This window comes from Sebastes umbrosus, chromosome 23 (genome assembly GCF_015220745.1).
Source record: "Sebastes umbrosus isolate fSebUmb1 chromosome 23, fSebUmb1.pri, whole genome shotgun sequence".
Lineage (NCBI taxonomy): Eukaryota > Metazoa > Chordata > Actinopteri > Perciformes > Sebastidae > Sebastes > Sebastes umbrosus.
In genome coordinates this window covers 4,515,632-4,539,941 of record NC_051291.1, presented here as the reverse complement: position 1 = coordinate 4,539,941, position 24,310 = coordinate 4,515,632, and the positions used below count along the sequence as shown (strand labels likewise).

The 24,310-nt window shown below is 40.3% G+C and overlaps 1 long non-coding RNA gene across 1 annotated transcript; it reads right to left on the bottom strand.

Annotated features, from left to right (window-relative positions):
- Window positions 1-219: 219 nt before the first annotated feature.
- On the bottom strand, window positions 220-22,991 carry LOC119482899. The gene is made up of 2 exons (XR_005205571.1): window positions 22,749-22,991; window positions 220-605 (listed from the first exon to the last, which is right to left on the bottom strand). It is a non-coding gene; the product is annotated as an uncharacterized LOC119482899 (long non-coding RNA).
- Between the last annotated feature and the right edge of the window lie 1,319 nt (window positions 22,992-24,310).

Here is a 24,310-nt window from a genome sequence, read left to right as displayed (position 1 = left end):
AATAATAGCTGGGGATAAACCTGTATGAACTTAGGGGCTGTTTTACATTATTCTTTCTTTTATGAGCAACTACTGCATATTTACAGCCTTTCTTTTTACTTGGCAGTGAACAATGGCACACTGCCGGCACAAAATGGTAGCATGATGTAACTGTTCAAAACATCTAATGGTGGTGAGTTCAGCCCGGTCACTGATATTAGGCTAATTAAAAAAGGCTGCTGATGTTTTATCTTATTTTATTAGTAGTGTCCTCCAGGGATGACGTATTTTTGTAAGCCAATCAGGAAGTTAGCATCGGGGGGGGGGGGGGAAGGGATTTTTCCATTGGGTTTTGGATTATCACAGAAAATAAGGTCTGTGTAATTTTCCATTACGGCATCCTTATACAGTAGCCGTCATCTACTTTTCTTATAAAACCAACACATTCTCATCCCAATTTGTCACATACCGCCGCTTTGTCACGCCCCTTGGCATTGGCGTCACAACCCTCGGCGTCACTCCCCTTGGCGTTGGCGTCACAACCCTTGGCATTGGGGTCACAACCCTCGGCGTCACACCCCTTGGCGTTGGCGTCACAACCCTTGGTGTAACGTCCCTTGGAGTCACTTTAGGATTATGGAACAAAACCACTATAGTTAGGTTTAGGAAAGACACACATGGTAGGGCTTAAAACTACAACCTTTGTACAGTGAAAATGACACTGAATGTTGCGAACACAGGACACGAACAAACAGCTGATTGTAACGTGACACACAAGACACCTTGTTACCTGGATGAAAGCCTTGTGTTTGTTGGACTCATCCACCTGCCCTCCCGCCCGCCTGGTGAGTTTCTTTTTCTCATTAAACTACGTCACCACACTCCCGGCGCACTTTCTTGGAGCGTTTATCGTTGACACGGATGGGTTTACATTGTAGTAAATGGAACACCCGGTGCGTTTCATACCGGCGATATAGAGTGCCGTAGATGGCCGTGACAAAGCCACAGTATTTAACGCCCTAGGAATGTGAACGGGCTGAAAATCCTGTGTCTTTTGTCTGTCTTGGTTATGACACGCTTTACAAACTTAAGAAAGCATTGACAAGTGCTAAAAAAATAAAAAAGTTATTTTAATTTAGTCCGGAAGGCAGAACCGCTCCCCAGTGCAGCAGTTTGTCATTTTCCTCTGACATGGCTGCTGAATAAAGACGAGGGAGTGGTGCTCGAAGTAAATGGCCCCACTGATCCGTCATCTCATTACACTTGACTGAACAATACTACCTGACTGACGTTCTAAGTATTAATAAACAAATTACTGCTCTGTTTTCACCAAGTTGGCTGCCGTCCTACTATGCTACAATGGCCAGTTATCTCAGTCCAACACACACGCTCACACAGGGTGAGATCAGCTCTGCCGAGACAAAACCAATAATAAGGGGTCAATGTGTGGTCAGTCTGCCTCATGTTACATTTTTGTTATCCAGAAATTAGATCGTAGTTGTGTAAATCCCAGCATAGATTATCAACAGGAAGTTGTGACTTGCTGCGGACGGGTTTTGCCAGAGATGAAAAAGATCAGACCTGGGTCATGTGGAGGTTAAGAATCCAATTTAATCCCAGTTTGAAAATCTGTGTTATTTTTTATCTCACAGTGACTTGTATCAATCTGTTGTTGTGCTCTTATCCCTGAAGTGGTTGCATGTTTCACTGCTCGTCATGTGGAAGTCGACAAACTGAGGCCTGAAGTCACACTATTCCAATATACCCAAGATTTTAAGAGCTATGATGTTAGCTCATAAAATCTGATAAAATAGTGAACACATATGCTTATTATGCAATTTAGCACATATTTAGCATTCTGGTTCAGATCTTCTAGCAATGCTAGAATATAAAACATTACAGATTTCAGTCATCTTATCCATTGCAAACTCAACGCCGTTCCCCTTGGTTGAATGCTGGCATTAAAAGACGGTACACCGTCGCATTGCACGCCGTCCGCCTGTGCAGACAGAGAGCATCTGCGCACACGCCCCGTGAATCGCGTTTTGGGTTTCTAGGTTGCTTGACAAATGGGTTGAAATTGTAACTAGCGAGTGGATTGTTTGTGTAGATTGTGTTTCATAAACGATCTGGCAACTTGAGTGACGTCAGACAAACATGCAAAACTTGTGGATCTGTGTATGACGATTAGGGATGCACCAATCCGACTTTTTCAGTCCCGATACCGATAGCAAAACCAGTGTTTAATTAATGAGCTGCATGCCTCACTGTGTGGAAGTGACTGGGATCATTCTTTTATGTGTAAGGCAACATCAGGCTTGACTTCCATATTGGTTTTCCTAACTTTGTAAAACAAAATGCACCAAATAATTACGTAGATATAAATGTATTGAATGGTTCTGTATTATTAAAATAATAAATCGTATACCGGTTAATTGGTGAAAAAATTAACAGGAATTACAATTCGAGTGTAAACCATTGCATGCAGCAACAAATTGGTCAAAACTTATACAAGAATTAAAATTCCAGTATATAATGTATATAGTCTATAAACATAGAAATTAATTGAATAGATAGGGGTCCTTGTCACCGATACCCGATCAAGCTATTTGAGTCAGTATTGGCCCGATATCCAATCCGGTATTGGTGCATCCCAAATGACGATTATTCACAAAAAAGTCACCTCATTTGGCGATAAATATTGATTTAACAGACATTTATTTGAAAGAAAATCTTTGAGATTATTATTTTAATTAGTAAAAATTAGAGGTGCATGTAGGCCGATTTTTTTTACGGTTGTACAGAGCTGTTTCTCCCTGTTTCCAATTTGTATGCTAAGTTAATAGTCTGCTGGTTTTAGATTCATATTTAGCATAAAAACAGTGTGGTATTGATCTTCTCATTTTTTTTGGACGAAGTATCACATATTTCCCAAGAACTGTTCTTTTCAAACGAGTCTTTAAAGTGCAAATATGTAAGCTTTGTGGACTGTCAGCAGGTTGAAGTTGTTAAAAGAAGACCATGCCTGAGTTCACTGAGCTCTGTTTGAGGCCTTGTATGGAATATAACTTCCCGTACATATTCACATAATGATGATGATTAGAGTATGAAATAAAAACAAATGCTGCATTCTTATCTCAAGAACCTGCGTCACAAAATGTGAACGTAGTTACGTTATTTCAGTTGTTTTTTTTTACTCATTCTGACATTCTTGCATCCCATCACTTACCTAAACTCTCCTGCATTTTACGACCGCCCCAGTTTATTTCAGGCCAGTTACTCCCGTCAGTTCTCAGCTCTGCTCAGTGAGATTTTGTAGCTGATGATTTGAAAGGCTTCTGCTCTCTGCTGACATGTTACCCTCGGCTCCGCACTGAAGCTTTGCCCAGGGCCGACACTTGAGCTGAAATAATGAAAAACAGACATTTTTCTCAGATCAGTGCTTCATCAGTCCAAAACAGACAAGACCGGCATCTCAAACTTTTTTTTCCACCATGTGTATGCCTCTCTGCTCTTATCATAAATCCTGTTTCAGATCATACGGCCATACAAGGAGATGAATGATGAGGAGGTTTAGTCCAAAGTTAAAGCTTTAAAACAACACACACTTTCATAAAATGACTGATGGCAAGGCGTTAACATTAAAAACACAAGTTAAGACACCGGTTGATAAAATCAAAGCATACTTTCAGACATTGGTTGCTTGACCCCATGAATGCATGGATATGAAACCTAAATGATGCTTTTCAACTCTGACCTCCATGATTACTTTGGCTGTCTGTCATGATTACGTTTTTTCTCTGTCAAACGCACACATACACACACGTTGGCCAATAACAGATTTCTCAGGGTCGGTAAATTGAAAGCAGAATTATTGAGTCATAGCCTGACTGCTTCAGTATTGACAGACCTCCTGCTTGCTTTTCAATTACTTTCACATGCAGTTACTTACGTCAAACCACAAACAGAGAATGCATCATTAAGATCAGTCAGAGTAAAGTGCAAGAATGCTTTACGTAAATTCAATATGGTGTTATTTCTTCCCCCCTGCAGGTGACCACACACCTCTGCTAACTCTACCCCAACTCTAACTGTGACCCCCGACCTCAACGTTGACCCCTCCAGGGACTCTAGGTAAGCTCATTTACCCCCGGATCATGTTTCTGCTTTGCAATAATCTGCAGTTTTGTGTTGTGGGTGTGTAATACTGCAGCATGTAAAGTAGAAATAGTCTTCTTCGGCAATGGTCTTAACTCTCTGAGACCCACAATAGACCATTTTTTAAAATCTTTTTTAGTGTTACGTGTCTGTAAAGGGGAGACTCGTGGGAACCCATAAAACTCAATTTCACTCACATATCTTGAGGTCAGAGGTCAAGACCTCTTTGAAAATGGTCATGCCAATTTTTCAACATACTATACTAAGATGTTTTTTAAACATACTATACTATGAATAATTTAATTTTTTTCGACATTTAACTTTGACTTTTAATTTTTTTGACAAGCTATATTACGACTTTTCTTATTTTATCAACATACTATACTATGATATTTTTTGTTTTATCGACATACAATACCAAGACTTTTTTTTAACATAGTACACTACGACTTTTTTTTTCTCTATAATGTTACTTATATCTGGTTTGACTTTATTTTCTACCACACAGTTTAATGGGGAAAAAGATAATTTGTTTCTTTGAGTTGACATTGAACTCTGACTGATCTTTTGAAACTTCATCTTCTCCATTTTTAAGTATTTATGGTGACATTTTAAGGCGCAATGTGTAAGATCTGGCCAGAATTTTAATTAATTATGAAAAAAAATGTAAGTAACATAATCAATAGAATGTAAAGAGGTTACAGTGAAGATTGTACGATAGCGTTATTTTGACCGGCTCGCAGAGTTTCTCCAGTTTGGTTGAATTTAGTGTGTTCTTGCCCTGCACACATTGCACCTTTAATCCCTTTAGTTATATTCAACCATGTATCACATGATAGAAAACAAGAGGAGAGACATGGGGAACGATATGCAGAAGCAAATTCCCCAACCAGACTTAAACGCGGGAAAATCACTTCCCTTTTCTTTCATCCCTTCCTCCTATTCTGTAGTTTCACATTAAATCCGCCCAGGTAGCTCAGCTCTCTGTCACAGAGACTTCCCTCTATCCGTTTTCCTCTCTTTCTGTAATTTCCTTTGCTTTCCCAGGGGGGTGACCCTTCCTCCTCTTCCACATCCCTGATTCAGAACAAGAAGGGCTGTAACCCCAGACACACACACACACAGACGGAGTAACCTCAGCGCAGCGTCTCAGGATCAATTACTGAATTAGCATCCCAGACTGAGTGCCAGGAACCGAATGGGAGAGAGAGAACAACAGAGAGTTATTTTTTGATTATTCTCTCTTTCCCCTTCCATTATTGTTTCCCTCGTGGCTTCCCTCACCATTATCATCTGTCTCGTGCTGCAGCCGGCTCTTTAACAAATGTTGTGAAGATGAAAACAATTCATTGCGTCGTCTCACAGCTGAATTATAACAAAATCAACAATTTTTTACTCGATCCAAATTCATTAATTTTTTTTGGGCAAGGATGCAGGAACATGTTGAATTTGTTAAATCAAAGATGCATGAAATGAAATACCAGACTATAGACAAAAGTCATTAAATACTGATTAGATTCACGTGCGTGCGTGCGTGCGTGCGTGCGTGCGTGCGTGCGTGCGTGCGTGCGTGCGTGCGTGCGTGCGTGCGTGCGTGCGTGCGTGCGAAGAGGACCAAGCGAGATAGACCGACAGTTTCGTTGTTAAATGCTCGATATTATGATATACAGTACATCAAACGCTGTACTTATCTGGATTATCATGGGCTGTAATGGAATCAATTTTTAATGTGATTACTAACGACAACCTCCATCACAACGCAGTGGTTCTCAAACTGGGGTCCGTGAACTTGCAGAGGGATCTGAAGATGGCCCTTGGGGCTCCTGAAAGGCCTCTAGCCGAGGTGATTCTAGGCTATGCCACCAGGGGCCGAGATGTTTCTAGGGTCGTTGAACAGTGGTTCTAGAGAGGTTTTCAGGATAAATAAGAGCATCACATACCTACATATACACTAGGGGTAGGACAAACATATTTATTCACCTATTCGCAATGTGTATGCGTGTGAGACATAATGATGGTGAGATTTTGGTGCATTTTCTTCATTGGTTTTAGATGTGTATCTGATGTATGCAATATTTGTAAAGTAAAACTCTGTTTATCTGCTTAGAAATAAGCAGAGAAGAATTTCATTTTGTTGACTTACAATTTTTGCCAGGAGTTGAGTATCGGATTTGAGATAGCAGGGGGTTCAGTCTCCAAGCACGCAACACACACACACACACACACACACACACACATACATACACGCTGCCCTGAGTAAGAGCGGTATGCTAAAAGCAGCTGACGAGGCAGCGAAGAGGCCAGGTTTTGACAAGTCTCTCACACGCTTTTTTTCTGCCCATCCATCTCGCCCTCTTGTCATCCCCTCCTCTATTTTCAGACGTCGCTCTCCTCTCGTCCCAGACATGTCGGCAGCATTTCTTTTTCCCAGGGAGGACAGACACACAACATTAATTATTTCCACAGTCCTGTCCTGTATGACGAGATGGTGGCAAGGATTCAGGACAGCGGAGGCAGTCGAACATCCTCAACCTAACTGAAGAACAAGTCCGTCTCACATCACCACCTTGAACTCCCACAGTTGCTTGTCAGATGGTCGAATAGGGTCTGAAACCCCCTACCCTAACACCCTATCAACATTTTAAAACGGAAGTTTATTTTGAAAGGACACTATGCATGTAACAAGCGTATACTGACACGCCGTCCCACGGTCCTTCCAAAAGTAACGCAAGAGGGGTACCGCGTGTGTCGGTCTCCGATGCCGAGGGGCACTGACCAAGTGGCGGTATTTGACTGACAATAAAGATGTCTTTAGCATTTAGCATTTGTGCATCAAAGCTTTCCATTTACTGAATGAAGTGAATAAAATCTCAGAATTCTCGGCTGTCATGTTCCACAACAGTTTGTGGACCATCGAGACTGGAGAGCATGAAGGATTAAGGAGGCAGAAAAGGACGAGTCAGCATGTGAGTGTAGGGCGGCGATGAGGGAAGAGAGAGATAATGGAGAGGAAGTGAAGTGTTGGGGCGGCTGGCGGACAGCAATGTCAAAACTTTGTCTGATGGGGAAATGATGGATAGAGAGAGAAAAAGAGAGAGTGCTTACAGCTCCCACTTAGGAGGATGGGAGTTTTGTTTTCTAACGTTACCCTCATTCATCTTTCATTGCCCCCTTCTTCTCCTTCTTTGTCAATTGGCCGTTCATGTGTGAGAAAGTGGTTAAATGTCTCCGTTTCAAGTCTACTGAGTTTTTGGTTTCACTCAAAATATTTCCTTGATTTCTCTGAGGAGCTTCTGATGATTTTTGATGGAGTAAATGTTTGTTTTCGCTCGTGAAGCCGAGTGCATCTGCAGCCCGTGTGATGAGAGACAGAGGATCTGGTTTCAGTTCGCCACAAGGAGAAACGTCAGCGATTTCAACACTCAAATTGAATTTATGCTAGGAGGACAACAGCAGATAAAAAATGTAGCTGAATTTACACAGGAAGAAAATAACATTTGACTTCTAAAGTAGGAGCCCACAAAAGTGCACAAGTTGTGTGTAGTGAAGGGAAATCCACATCCGGGGACATCCACCACCCCGACCTGCACACCGTTACGTTCTGCCTCACTACAAAAACAGCACACAATGTGAAGGGACCTTTGCATGTTGACATTGGTTGTAAATGAGATGTACAATATGGATGTAACTCCTAAGGTTCACATCATACCCCCAGATGGTACCCTTCACCATATACTGTAAAGGCCTGAAACAACCAGTCAAAGTCACAAGTTTCGGAAACAAGACCATGATCCCTCACCTGCTTCCCACCCACACAAGTTGGGTTAGTTGAAGCGCACAACCAAGATGGAGCTACTGCCAAAGAACATATATTGATAAGAAGTGAAAGCCAATTGTTCGTTTCACTGCAACATCAGCGCCCAGCAGCTGAGCTACGCTTCCGCCACTTTGGACTCTAAGCAACTACGAGACGCTAGTAAAACGTCCACCGTCAGCACACAGATTTTGAGAGCAATCTCAAACTTTTTCATGTCCATGACCTCCAAAATTGACGTCCAATAGACCACAGACCATGGATGTAGAAGAGGTTGTGTCCTGTGCTTTTGCATAAATAGACTACAACTAGATTAAATTCTGTTTATGTCATGCTACTACCTCTACTAGCTACCGGCCGATAGCCAGTTGTTGGGGAACAGAGACGTTAATACGTCCACCACGGTACAGGCTTACAGCATACAGCCCATGGGTGTATTATAAGATAATAAAAGTGATGAATTACAGCCAATACATCCATTATTACAGCCGCATACAGCCAGCAGGAAGCTGGCAAAACCGGATATGTCATATAAGCGTGCAGGGCGATGCAGTCCCGTGGGTCTGATGCACGTTCGGAAAATAACTCTGGATTCAGCTATTAGTGAATTTTACAACTTGTAGGACATAATGATTTAAATGAGGGCTATTTAAGTGTTCCTACTGGGAAGTAAAGTAATTATCCTCTGATTTACAGAGAATTTTGAGCTTGTGCCCATGTTGGTTTTGTAGCAGTCTGGCAATGTCTAACACTATTATTTTCAATTAAACTGTTGCAGGAAAATCTGTCACTCACTTGAATCCAGCCTTTCCGATCTTAAAATCACACCCACACATCTGTGTAAGGCAGTAGTAGCCTGATCTGAAATGGCAAATCGCCATTTCCCAGGAGAGAAATATTGGTTCAATGTGTATTCTAAGAAGAAGCTTTGGGACTGGGAGTTAAAGTTGTTCTTCCTACTGTTGACAAAGTCATCTGGAATCCATATCAAAATATTACCGTGACAAGAAACAGCAGAAGAACTGCTACAGATTAAGAGACTACATATTTAGAGTGCTTTACACAAATGATTACAGACATATTCAATATAATCAGTAAACTCTGGAGGCTTTCTCAGTTCTATTCGGATGCTGTGACCCTGGTTCAGTGAAACTGCCCCGTTGCGAGTGAATCAAATATTTGATATATGGGAAAGTGACATCCGCGGCTGGGAATAGCTTCTAAATTCTTTCCCACATACAGTAGATGACCGACACGGGGCCATTCTGCCGTTTCCTATAGTTTACTATGCGGTTGCCAACGGAGTGTGTCCGCTGATTTGTGTGTGAAGAAATGTCAGAGATTTCAAATATGTGTGTGCAAAAGAGAGTCATCACTCCCAGATACTTCAAGCAGCTACAGTGATGTTTGATCGTAAAAATAAAAATCAACGGAAACTATCAGGTCCTTTAGAGAGCTGTTTTGGGTGCTGTTTCTAGTTGCTGTCACCATCGCTATCACCTCCATCCCACTGGAGGTACAGTCTAAAAAGGGCTGTCAAATAGCATTCGGGGAAACACAGCAAATCAGTGTTGGAAGAGGAAGCTACGAACAAAAATATAAGGAATGGTTCCACATTTTTGGAAATAAACTTAGATCCTTGAGCCTTGTAACTGAGGTAAAATGCATGACCCTGCCTCCACCATAATTAACCATATTTTATTATATTCACACAAAACGTAGGTCGTAATGCAGAAAATTAGGGCTGACAATCGATTCAAATATTTAATCGCATATTTTTTTATCTGTTCAAAATGCACTTTAAAGGGAGATTTGTTGAGTATTTAATACTCTTATCAACATGGGAGTGGGAAAATATGCTGCTTTATGCAAATGTATGTATATCTTTATTATTAGAAATCAATTAACAACACAAAACAATGATAAGTATTTCCAGAAACCCTCACAGGTACTGCATTTAGCATAAAACAATATGCTCAAATCATAACATGGCAAACTGCAGCCCAACAGGCAACAACAGCTGTCAGTGTGTCAGTGTGCTGACTTGACTATGACTTGCCCCCAAACTGCATGTGATGATCATAAAGTGGGCATGTCTGTAAAGGGGAGACTCGTGGGTACCCATAGAACCCATTTACATTCACATATCTGGAGGTCAGAGGTCAAGGGACCCCTTGCGCAAGTTTGGAGCGTTATTTAACCTCCTTCTCGACAACCTAAAAACGGCAAGTTGCATTAATGCGTTAAAGAAATTAGTGGCATTAATTTGAGTTAACACGTTATTATCGCGTTAACTTTGACAGCTCTAGAGAAAATATAAAAAGCAAAGACGGACCTTTTGTAACCATGACTCTCCCTTTGTTGGGGAAAAAAGCAAAGCCCAACTTCCTGCGTCCTCTCCTATAGTACTGCAAAAATTACATATTATTCCATCTCCAGATATGGGGGTAAGCTTTATTAAGATAGTGGGAAAGTAGAGAGAGAGACAAACTAGGGAAGTCCCAGCAGAGAAATCACAAGTGGGATTTTGGTCCCAGGTCGGCAGGAGAGCATGAGTCTCTGAACTACTGCAGTATTTCTGGGAACACGCAGGAGCCAGGAGTGTATAAAGATCTGCTCGTCCGTCTCTGACCTCCGCCTCCCAATTCGACTGACAACAGTTATCATTATGCAACAACTGAGCTCTCCAAATTCCCCTAAAATCCTACGCATGCGGTATTAATAGAAAGGCGGGGCTTGTCACAGTAGAAAACCAAGTGACGTCAAGAATCCTGATATCGCACGCTAAACCGCTTCACAGCACAGTGAAAGTTTTTGTGAAGCTCTTTTGTGGTGTCAAAGTGAGTTTTAGCATTAAATTCCTAATACCAAATGTGACATTGTTCTGGGACATCATGGCAATAAAAGAGGCCTATTAACATTTTTCCTTTTGGAGCCTTTAGCCTGTCCAGTCCCTGTTATGTAATGAGGTTTTAATAGTGGACCTCTTTCATTCACACATAGAGAGCAACACCCTGTTCTTAACTAAGTCAAGATCAAACTTGCCCCCCTGCCAGATGTGACCTAAGGTTCAGTTAACAGCAGCATAATAAGGACAAAATGTAACAGTAGCACTGAATTGGAGTCGTGTGTCTGATCCAATATTCACTCATAAATGCTCATCCCACAAATGCATGATCCTTACAAGTCGGACATCATTGTGAAGTTAAATAAACAGGCTTTCCAACGATGTAAAATACAACGACAATTAGCATTCTAACAACAGAGAAATAATCGAACAAACACAAATTTCCAAACTTTTTTTCCCGAGTTTATATGTGTAAATGTGCATGTATCTGGCATTGGATTCTGTCCTTTATTATTTTCATGTCTGCCTTGTAAAGCACTTTGTAATGATAAGTGCGATATAAAAAACCTTCATTATTATTAAATATAATTATTATTATCAACCACGCAAGATATGTTTAACAGATGAAACCTTCAATGCACAACATGAGACTAATAGCCTACAATTTAACGTTAAATATTACAATTACACAGAAAGTTAGATCTTTCTACAACACGTGGTGTTTGCTGTTAAAACTAAGAGCCAATCAGCTCTTTGATCAGGCGCAAGCCAGGCGTTTCCCAGCATGCCCTGGGTCTTGCAGTCGGTGGAGAGCAACTGCGGCGCCTGGCTCTAGAAACTGCGGCCGCCTCGATCTCATGAGGTTATCGTTGTCCACGTGTGCACGACGTCAGAGCAAGTCGGCATCAAGTCGGACACAAATCTAACCGGTATGCATTGAGCAGCGATCGCCGGTGATCGATTCTGCGCAGGCCTGCCTCATCTCGAACGAGCCTAGTTACCAGACGTTTCTAGCAGCCTTCAAAGAAGCCTTCAGGAAAAGTGACATCCTGTTAGATCCGATCTGTAGGCCACTCGTAGTTTGCAGACCACGTTCGGATTTATTTATATTTGTTTGTAAATGTATGTGGAAATGTGCATGTATCTGGTTGCTGAATACAATATTGGTTTATGAAGCTTCAAACTTAACAAAAGTCCTTCCTCTAATTTAAAAGTGCATCATCCAAAGTCTTCTACGTTTATAGTTCAGCATCTAAATTCATCCCTCCGTATAAGCAGCAGAGTTTAAAGCTCACTGACTGGATGGATGTTAGTTGTATTATACAGCGATTTCGTAATGATAAACTTATATAACAACAAGGGTGCGTGATATAGTAAAGATAAGCAGCTGAATAATTTGAAGTATTTACAAGCTGGTCTGTGTTTAGAGCTGGATGGAAGAACGCGTGTTCTGCTGAGCTGTTACAATAAGACTCTGTTATCAAACATTACTGATCCTCGTGACGAGCATTCCTGTTTGACCGCAGGTGTCAGAACAGGCTCCGAATTACATAACCACTGCAGTATTATAAGAAGCTGACATTTAACAGACATCAGAGGAGTCCTTTAAATCTGATGTCTTCGCTATAATGGGTTAAATTCGCATTAATGTACTGTGGTGTTATGTAATCCAGATTTTCAATAACTCTCCCCATTCAAATCAGTCATGTAGGGTCATGTCTCACACAATGTGGAACAAAAGTGACCCAAAGTTATCTGTCCTGCTGTCTTTTCTGTGTTCAAACCTTCTGTTTCTAAAACGTCATCTAGCCAGCCCGGGTCTCATTCCTCCAGGGCGTCAAATACCGATGTTTCGTCAAGGCAAAACAGCATCTGATACCGACGCACAAGGCAACTCGGTGTATGAGATGCACCGGGCCTTTAATTTAAAATTTAATTTAATAGGCTTTCTTGGCATGACATTTGACATGTGTTTCCAAAGCACAATTAGGATTATGAAATACAATGAACAAAATAAACTATGGCTGTCAATCGATTAAAATATTTAATCGCGATTAATCACATGATTGTCCATAGTTAATTGTGATTAATCGCAAATTAATAAAAAATTGTATCTGTTCAAAATGTGCCTTAAAGGCGGTGAAACTACATCATTTAATTCTGCACACCACAAACAGCTCTACTCTGCACCTTTATAGACTCGTTTTACTGTATTCTACAACAATGTACAGTTTTATTCTGCACTTTAGTCTATTTAAAAAAAAAAAATGATCCTGCATTATATTCCATATTTGACATTTCTTAATATCTATATCTCCTATATTTTATTATCCAGCACTATATCACTTTATGCATTATATTCACATTTTTAATAGTCCCATATCTCAGTTGATATCCTGCACTATATTCAGTTTTCACAGTTTCTTCATCTCCTGTTATTTTTATATCTGGTATATTTTTTTATACTCTGTACTACTTACTTGTGTCTTTTTACTAATATGTGTACTACTTAGTTGTGCTGTTTTTACTATTATGTTTGCACTATGGAACTGTGATGCTGGAAACTTGAAATTCCCTCGGGATCAATAAAGTTAGTATCTATCTAGTCCAGAAAATGGATTATAAAAAGTGCGTCTTCGCCCCATGCGTTCTTGCTGTGTTAAATTTATATAAACAGCTCCTTCAGTGACAGGCTGCTGTGTGACGGAGAGGTTCTGCTGCTGTCACACTTTACAATCAACGCTGCTCTAGTAGATCGCACATACCAAAACTGACAATTCACTCATGTGCAATATCTATTAAACTGATAATATCAATAACAAACACGGGACTTTACCCAGGAGGCCTGTGTCAAACCGGCTGCGTAACTGAAGTTATGTAACAAACCACAATCTTTTACTAAATCTAACAGAGTAGTTTTGTTGCCTATAAACTTACGTGACACCAAGAGGTCCTGACAAAGCGTCCTTATGTAACAAGTTGGGAATGAGAACTGGTTATCCTACAGTAGCACATGAATACAAACTTGTTTTTTCCATGCCATCTTCACACCACATGAGACTATTGAAATCCTGTTTGGAGCCTTTTGATGGGTTTAGTTGACATTAAAGTGTAATGGCATCAAAATCGCAATAAGAAGAAGCCTTTCATGAACACATGCAGCCCATAGTACTGTCCTTAGGCTGCGATCACACCAAGAGCCCATTGATGGTACGCTGGCAATACAAATGTTTCTTGCGTCATTGGATGGCATGCTGATTCTATTCATCTACACATGGACACACCAAAGATAATTTGGTCGTCTTAGAACTTCAAACCTTTCACAGTGTGTTTTCAGTTCATGAAAGTTAATTATAACCTTTTTGATCGCCTGAAAATGTCTTATTCAGCATTTGGTTGTAGCTCCACCCTCTCGTGTCACTTCTGGTTGCAATAAACCAAGATAGCGACAGACAAAACACCGAACTCGAAGCTTCAAAACGGCAATCCACAAATCAATGAGTGACGTCACGGTGACTACGTCCACTTATACATTCTACAACAGTTATTCAATTGATTTTCCAGAAAATGTACCGTACCACTAATACTGTAATGTACAATTACATACAACATAAAGGAGGATTTAAATCCATATCTCCCACAAGTTCAAAGTTAAATCTGTAATGTCTTAACAGATGTTTGACCTCTTTCCTTAGATGTATGATATCAGTTAACTCTCTGTGGATTTCTATTGGATGCAACGTCGTTCCTCTCACATGAATAGCAGCAAAGCAGCAAACAGATGTATTTTCCTCAAATATCAGACTGTTTCTAATAACTTTAATATCTTCGGTGTGTCTCCAGCCTGAACAAACTCCACTCTTCATCCATCACGGACGTAGACGCAGTGTTGGATGAAGATAAACAGGCCGAACCCCTTCCACCCTACAGCCCCAGGTTCAGGTTTTTTTTTCATCTGAGGTCATCAGCTGGAAAATGCTTGTGTAAGCCACAGAGCCAAGGAACAAATGAACAGAGTGACCAGTGATAAGAGGAGACTCTCTTTTATCACCTGTCAGATCTCATGTTTTACCCACAAGGCTTACAGTGTTGTATCTCTGCTCGAATCTTACAGCCGTGAAAAGATCATTTCACGCAGACAGTCAGAGGTCTTTTATAATTCTGCCTCGCTGATGAAATACTGACCGTGCTTTACCAACGTTAACAGACAAATGTAAAAATGCAATCTTTGCTAAAGTAATAATAATATTTCATGTATTTGAAAAGGCCAGAACCTTTTATTATTGAATGAAATGCTGAAACAGAGTCAGAGGACGAGGGGTGGGACACTGTCCCCATGACGGGTCACGTCCTCCTGCCGTTGTCGTGATAATACACCCGATGCTCGAAGACTAATCCCGCAGGAAGTAGAGATGAGCGTTAATCACTGCTCGTCTGACGGCACGCACAGATTACACACAGTCAATACTCAAATACACGTCATATGCATACATTCTGCTTTATCATACCAATACTAATGTGTATATTTTAACCCGTTAACTATAAATTGGGGAAACCTTTCCGAACCATTTTCCGAAGTCAAATCGGTTTTCAAGTCAAAACACAGTTTAGCAGCTGACTCCTGAACGTCAGACTTCCCATCATGCAACATAAAACTAAAAAAATAGTCTCTTTTAATGTCGTAGATTTGATTTCCCCACAGATGTCAGATCAGCAAAAAATTTTAATAAGTCACAGCTGTGCCATAAGGGGTTAAAAGTTGTTGTTTTTTTTTCCTCTGAGTAAATGCAGACTTAATCCGAAGGTCATAATCTAGCTGAGAGGTGGCAGAGCGGGCCCGCTAATCCTCCTACGACATCATCAGGGAAGCCCCCACCATCACGGCTCCCCCGCCGGATTGAACACATCCGTTTGGGATTTACGCCGACTCTCACTATACTCTGATGAAATGGGATTAACCGGGCAGTGAAGGGGGGAACACGGTGTAAAGAGGAACAGAGTGTGAAGAGGATGGAGGAAGAGGGGGGGAGAGATCAAGTGGATGTGGGCACTGAACAACGGGCGTCCATTCATAAAGTGGTTCTGCACGTCACAGCGATATCTTCTCGCAAGCGGAGGCTTCGATAACGTGACGTCAAAGCATCTGGATCGTACCATACGGACGGTTGTTCCCGATGGTAGAGGCAGTGATACGGGAGGGTTTATGAGCAGGAGCAAACAAGACATGGCCTGTTCATTCATTCATTCTTTTAACATATTAATCTGACTAGCCTGCTTAAACTACTGCAATAACTTACTGGGACATAGAGCTTGCATTTGCCAACAACAAGGCTAACCTGACTAACCTGGTAAAGCAAACGCAACACCTGACCCACCACTGCCGAAGCTTTGCAAATGGATTTCGCACATTAGAATGTATTCATCGCACGCTTGGATACAGGAGCGCCGCCAGAGATGAGAAGAGTATATCAGGCCCCCAAAGATCACCCATGTAGGCTACATCGCTGTAACAAACCACACCAGTTAAACCCGTTTGATGACCCCAAATGTGAATAATAAATGTATCTTTACAGAGACACGTAGGGGGAACGGGCTTTAGGAGGCTAACATGAGCAGAGAAAACAAGGACGCCTGTCACCGAAGAGCAGAGTGGAGGTAGTTGAACGTGCAACCTGCCCATCAGGATCTAATCTAAATACTCATTCAAACACCGACGGCACAGCTTTCGGAAGCATTTTAGGATTAAGTGTCTTGCCCAAGGACAATTCGACATGTGGGCTGGAGGAGTCTGGGATCGAACCGCCGGCCTTATGATTGGTGCCCACCAATCCGCTCCAGCCACAGCCGTCGCCAGAGGAGACAAGGGGTCAAGGCATCGTTCGATCCTTGTGATCAGTTATGCACAAACCCTCTGAGGGATTTTTACGAGAGGCTTACTGCTAGCACTATCTGCATGTGAGCTGTCATCTTGTGCGAGAGATGGAGTTGCGTGCACTCCGCTCTCCTCTCCGACCTCGCAGGCAAATTGCAGAAGTAGCCGGGAAGCTGTGGTGGCAGCTAACGGTGAGAACGGAGCACGACGGCGCCTCGTTCCGAAGCTGTTGGCGACCTGAATCGGATGTCGGTGGTTAAACGCTCATGGTTTGCAGAGGCTGGAGGATGTTCAGAGGATAGCGACACAGCCCAAAGTTACATCACAAAGGTTACACTTAGTAACGAACAGTGTTTTATTTGTAATACATTAGTGGTTATATGCCATTTTATTCATGGCGGGACTCCAAACTGTTTTTAGGTGCCGTAAATATTACATTGGTCCCCTTCGGTAGACAGCCTTGGTCTAGGGGAAAAGATGAAGAAGACAGAAAGACTGCCTTTGTGGAGCGGGGATTTCCGAATGTTAGTCCATTTATTAATAAATCCAGACTCTGGGTTCAATCACTACCAAGTTAAAACACCCATTGAACTGTTATTTAAACAGTTACTTAAAAATAGGGGAAGCAAAGACATAACAGCCGCTGCCACCATTTTGGACCGAAGACGCTGATTTTATTTAAAATATTTTATTGTTCAACACAGGCCGTTTCGGTACAATATGACAACAGAAGAGAAATAATTTTGTTTTACTTTTATACAGCAGATGTTTTTCTGGCGTCCGGTAGTCGCTTTCAGTCCAAAATGGCGGAAGCGTAGCTTTGCTGCTGGGCGCTGATGTTGCAATGGAACGAACAATTGACTTTCACTTCTTCTTAGCAATATACGTTCTTTGGTTATATGTAACTTAGACATCTTGACGTACAAATCTATTTTTTATTTTTGCAGATTTTTTCTTTTCACGTAAATTTATGATTTTATAATCTCACAAATTAGTGAGGTTTTTTTGTAAATTTGTCACTTATCTCAGAGAATATCTGACTTTTTTTCTGTATATTTACTCTCCTATAGGTTTTTTTTTTATTCGGATTATTACATTGGACTTTAATTTAAACAGCCTCTATCAATGACGTTTTCCAGCTATAGTGTTGAAAACAAAATGTGTCCTCGTTTGTTGCCGTGATTATTGGTTTGCTAATTATCTCCATTTTGCGTTAACAAAGAGAACATCACTGGCCTAGATAATTGATAGGGAACATACAAGGGGCCCAGGTAGATGGAACTATTCTTTCCCACGTTCTAAAGGTAGTTCAAATGTTGAATTAAAAGTGACCCGAGGTATTTAATCACCTAGTTTAGTGTTACATCAACATACAGTATTTCCTGGTTTAGTTTGTGCTATAACATTGTGTTCAATTGATAATGATTTCACGATGGATATGAGCGGCTATTGACACATGAAGAGAACGCATTCATGCAATTCTACCTACTAACGATGTAGGATATATTTATGGTCTCTGAAATCTCCCACGACAATTTTCATTAATACAGCAAAGAGAGAAATGTTGGATTCGTTTTAAGGTTTCTATTAAAGTTGTCAACAATCCGATGTCTTTCCAATTGAGCTGATAATCTTAGATGAACGCGGCTAGTGTTATCGCTATGTTTTTGGTGGTTTCCAAACTTGTCTTTTTAAAGCTATAAATCTTTATAACGACCTAACAATGTGGGATTGGCGAAGAAGTAAATCCATTTTCAGAGCTCACAGTGTACGTCTGCAGCACTTCTTTCAACTTCACTATCTGGATTGGCAACAGTTGACTTTACATTCTGCTTTAGTAGAAACATAAGGAGATAAATGATCCAGTCTTGCATTCATTTCCAATCAGATTCACAGTACATACAAATTATTGTCATATTGTACTGTGAAATTGGACATTTATAGCTGACTCATTACGGTTGTTTATCAGTTGGAAATCTACAAAAGGACTTATTCACTTTTCATACCGAAGAGCACAAAGCCGGAGATTGTAGATGCCGATTACATAGACGTGTTCTTTCAAGTCCAGACTGTCGGTGGTTGAACGCTCATGGTTTGCAGAAGCTGGAGGATGTGCAGAGGATGGCGCCCGGCCCAGAGTTACATAACGAAGGTTACACTTGATGATAAAGAGGGCTTCTTTGGGAACGCTGCATTGAGGGGTTGGTGGTTATACCGGCTGATAAACAAGACACATCTATTCATGGCGGGATCCACCAAACTGCTTTTATGTGTAGTATAAATATTACAGTGGTGTCTTTGGAGACAGCCCTGATCCATGGGAAAAGTTGAAGAGGACAGAAAGACTGCCTTTGTTAAGCGGGGATTTCCAATCCATTTATTAATAAATACAGAGTTCTATTGCTACTGTTATTTAAACAGTTATATATGACTTACGTGTGAAAGAAACTTTCATCTTTCAACCAAATATTGCCCACTTTTAACTTAGACGTCTTGCAAATCTATTTTTTTTTCTCCACCCTCTTCGACTGTTACCAGGTCATTAAATGTGCATTATCAGTGACTCACAATTGTGAAATCTGGTGAAAGAACGCAAAGTTCTGGTCACATGACCGGAGCACACCCAATAGGATTGGTCAACGTCTTCCGTCACTGGCTCGGTTTTTTAAAGTCTGAAAACAGAGCCATGAGGAGGAGCAGAAGTCTAGTTTTCTCTCAGAACACTTGAATTACAATATGCTGAAATGTTATTATGGAATTTTTGCCCAATGATGACAAATATACTGCCCTACTGCCACTTTAACCAAGTTACTACAAATAAATTAGCGATCCAATACAAACAGAGAGTATTTCATATAGAGCAGGGCATCCCTACTGAGATACTGAAATATGACACGCAGAACTGATCACACTGTTTGGCTATATAATGTTGATGTCGTGGGTACAACATGCAGCCTGTTGATACATCAGCTTTCTGTGCCAGCGGTCTTTTTTTCCCAAGAAACCAGCCCGAAGCTGACGCATCGTGTTCTCAACAGCCATTTGTTTTCATACCATTCAGTTAGCTTCTGACACGACTCATCCTCATGTGAACGCCACAGCCTTTGACCTCTCCAATGAAACCAAACATAAACTAATCAAAAAGGTGATGAGTTTCTACGACCTTTCTTCCAGTTATAGCACGCCATCTCTTTATTTAACTCTGCTATGTTCACATTTTGTTGCTATTCCCGATGTTCTGTATTCGCTGCTGTACTTTATATAAACTCCTATAGAGGCCCAGTTATGGGAAGTATCTACTTTTAGTCCTGGAGAAAAAAATAATGGAAATAACAGATACGGCTTTATTTGTCACTGTCCTTGGAGCTGATGTGAAGAGAAGAGGAAGAGAGATAGTCCTTCAACTATTCCTGCTGGAAGTCATTCAACTATTTGTGAGCGATTACTATCCAACGGGAACATATACAGTAGTAGGAAGCTGTGGGCTCAGAGCCAAAGGCAATACATCTGTCAGCAGCGTCAGCTCCTTCTGCCACTTGTTCCTCATGTGCAGCAGAAACATGAGGAAAATACTCCTCTGGGTTATGCTGCATGATTATGATTATGTTATTGATAGGGCTGTCAATTGATTAAAATATTTAATTGCGAATAATCACGAGTTAATCGCAATTAACTGCGATTTTTATCTCCTCAAAATGTGCCTTAAAAGGAATATTTATCAAGTATTTAATACTGTTATCAACATGGGAGTGGGCAAATACGCTGCTTTATGCACATGTATTTATATATGTATTATTGTAAATCAATTAACAACATAAATCAATGATAAATAATGCCCAGAAACCCTCACAGGTACTGCATTTAGCAGAAAATAATATGCTCAAATCATAACATGGCAAACTGCAGCCCAACAGACAACAACAGCTGTCAGTCTCTGGCTCTACAGGCCAGCTTCCAAACACTTGATTATTTTACACAACACTGACCTGACCTGACCTACAGACAGAAATAGAACATATCAAAAGATAAGTATCACTTAAAGTCTCTTTCAACATTGTTCTCACAACCTAGAACTCCTGTGCTCTCATCAGAGCAAAAAATAGAAAGCCCATTAATCATCCTGACAGGCAGAACAATGTTTTTGACCCTCTCACTTATACAGCCTGTAATGTTCCCTGTGATTGTCCTTCTGGAAATGAACCTCTTGATCACGCCACATTGATTTAAAGTTTGCTTAAGTGCCTCTCAGTCTATGTTTTTTTGGCATCAGAGTTTTCTTGTTATCATCATAGAGTTGACAGTGACATTTCTCGTGTTCAGTTAGCGCTTCAGCCATGAACGGGCCTAACAGGCACAGGAACAGTGTCAGGGATCCCCCTGGCCTGGAATCACTCAAAGAGACTCCTATACCAACCAAGAAGACTCAAAACAACCACAAAGAGAAACAAAATGACCACAAAAAAACACAAAGCAACTACGAAGACACGAAAAATGACCTCAGAGAGACACTAAACAACTACAAAGAGACTCAAAATGACCACAAAAAGACACTAAAGAACTACAAAGAGATGCCAAATGGCAAAAAAAAAGACAAAACAACTACAGACACAAAATTACCACAAAAACACACGAAACAACCACAAAGATACGAAGAATTACCAAAAATAGACACCAAAACAACTACAAAGACACTAAATGACCACAAAAAAAACAGAAAGCAACCACAAGGAGACTCAAAATGACCACAAAACAACTACAGAGACTAAATATGACCACAAAAAGACACAAAACTACTACAAAGAGACTCAAAATGACCACAAAAAGACACAAAACGAATAGAAAAGGGATGCAAAATGACCACAAAAAGATACAAAACAACTACAAAGAGACTCAAAAGTACCACAAAAAGACACAAAACAACTACAAAGAGACATCCATAAGTAACAATGACAGAATGTGTGACTGTTCGGGTCATGGGTTTCGTACACTTTCTGTAATAAAACATCTAAAAGCTAAAATCCGATCAGACGGGGAACCCTGGGACAAAATCTTATCAAATAGGGGACTAATGTTTTGTCAGTTTAGGGTCCTTGAAAATGTGAACCACTGATCTTTTATAATCTATATAATATTCAATAGAAGCCTGGTTCTTGCTCAAATCTTAAACCCTACAGCACCATCTAATGTACGCTGGTAGTAACGACTACTTTTTTTTGTAGACTTTCTATACTGTCAGTATCTCAGATGATGCTATTAACTGTCTAAAAGCAATTACAGTGACACAGATTATGATGATAAAGGCTTAACTTTAAATGTGAAGAAACATTTTCTGAACAATGGAGAATCCACAAGTCCCCAGAATCATCTGCAATATGTAAAATATTCTTTTATTAGTCAAAAGCTGAAGTCAACAGACGACATTCAGTAATATGCTAGCAGCAGCTGTGGAGTTTCTAATTCCCATACAGTAAGCTGCATGAATTATTATACTAACAATATTTAATGAACATTTAAAAAAAATATATATTTAGAGAATATAATATACATGTGAAGTTCATATGAATATACTTTGCATCATACATACAGTATTGACAACACAATACATTAAATTCAATGCTGATACTCTGCACCTGTTGCCAGTCAGCCAACCACCAAAGCCTTATGTTTGGTTTCCTTTTGTCACACAAAATAACATGTTTCAGTTGTTTTTTTACAATTTTATTTAAATTTTCCAATTATATATCAATCACATTATATACACTTCACTTAAAGGACCAATATGTAAAATATTTACTGTAATAAAATCATAAAATGACCATGATATGTCAGTAGAGATTAAGGAAACATGCTAAACTGACATACTGGCTTCTCTGACAACAGAGTTACAGCCAGTATGTTCTCCTTTGAAACTTCCATTCCAGGTCTGAAACATCTGTTTTTGTTTTGTGATCCCATCCACTGCCCATTTCAACACCTCGTTGCCACATATAAAACAAATTGTGCGTACAAACACATCCTTCTGCAGTCATGGAAGCATGCAAACACACTAGAGACAATGTTAGATTCTACTAACTGACCTGACATCTCTCTGTTGTCCTGTGTGAAGCTGCTGAAGTGATCCTCCAATTCTTCCATTTACTGTCTTCAATCACTACTTTAATTTATGTGATCTATACATTATATTTGTGGTGTATTAAGCCAAACATTTAAGCTGTACAGTGATAAACTATTACAGCAGCAGAGACACAGATGTGACTGATAACCCTGGCATGGCAGTCATCGTTAATGATAATCCTTCACACCTGCAGCTTCTCCTACTGTGACATGTCTAGATGTTACTCTCTATGTCCAGCAGATGGAGTGATAGCTGCAAGGTTGGACAAACTGACACAACAGGGAAGGTTAACTGAGTTCATATACAGTATCTTTTAGAACAACATTAACCCTCCGAGACCCACAATAGATCCGTTTTTGTCTTTTTTTTTAGGGTGGTACAGGGGGTGTTTAGGCGGAGATAGCAGGTCAACAGTAGATGTCATATAGAAGTGGTGTGCATCATCTGAAAGCTGGGAACCTGGAGATTCATTTGAGATGCAGCTCCTCAGAATTATGTGTCAAGTTGTTCTAGTCATAAAACAGAAATAAACAAACAAAAAAATTGTAAAAGTGCAGTACATCTCCCCAAGTCAGTCAGTCAGTCAGTCAATTACAGGGAAACGTTGAGAAATTTACAGAAATAAAATAATTTAAGTTAAAACTAAATCAAGTTACAAGTGATTAAAATGTATGCAAGTTGTTTTTCATTTTGCTGGGGGAAAAAAATTAAATGAAACCTCAATTCCAAATTCACCACACCGTCATACTTAAAGTTAAAAAAAAAAACGTCATTCTGATAAAGATAAATTAACATTGCACTGCTCACTGCACTCCTCCATGCAGCTGACCCATAATCCTGTCAGTCAGCACATTTCCTGTTTGTTCCTGTCAGAGGTTTGAAGCATTTGCCAAGACGTTGCCTCATTTCCAGATGAGACTGTGTTTACTTGTCAGTATAAGCCAAGTATACTGACGTATACTTTTTTTAACGGTCCCATAATGTAAAAAGTGAGATTTTCATGTCAGATTTAAGTGCTATATAAATACTGTTAAACTATCAAAATGCTCAATATACAGAGAAATACACAGCCCATATTCAGAAATTGTGCGTTTGAAACAAGCCGTCAGGATTTCTGTCCATTTGTGATGTCACAAATATACAATATTTAGACCCTTCTACGGTTTTAAATGTAAACATACTAAATGTGTCCCACTTTATTTCCGGTTGCAGCGTATGCGAATGACATCAGCTGTCAGGAAGTAAACATGGACCCAAACTGTTGCCTAGCAACGCAATTCCGTTGAAATGAGCTAAAACGGAGCGTTTCAGACGGAGGATAAATACAGGCATATTCAGGCAGACAGTACGAGGAAAATAAAATTGTTTTTTTGAACATTACAGCATGTAAACATGTTCCAGGTCTCTAATTTGTGGCTGCAAAGTGTCAGGAGGCTGTGATCATCCTAGAGGTCACCACAGGTCATTTTATATTGATGTCAAATTAAAAAATAAATGGTATCACTACAATGAAATGGCTCCTAT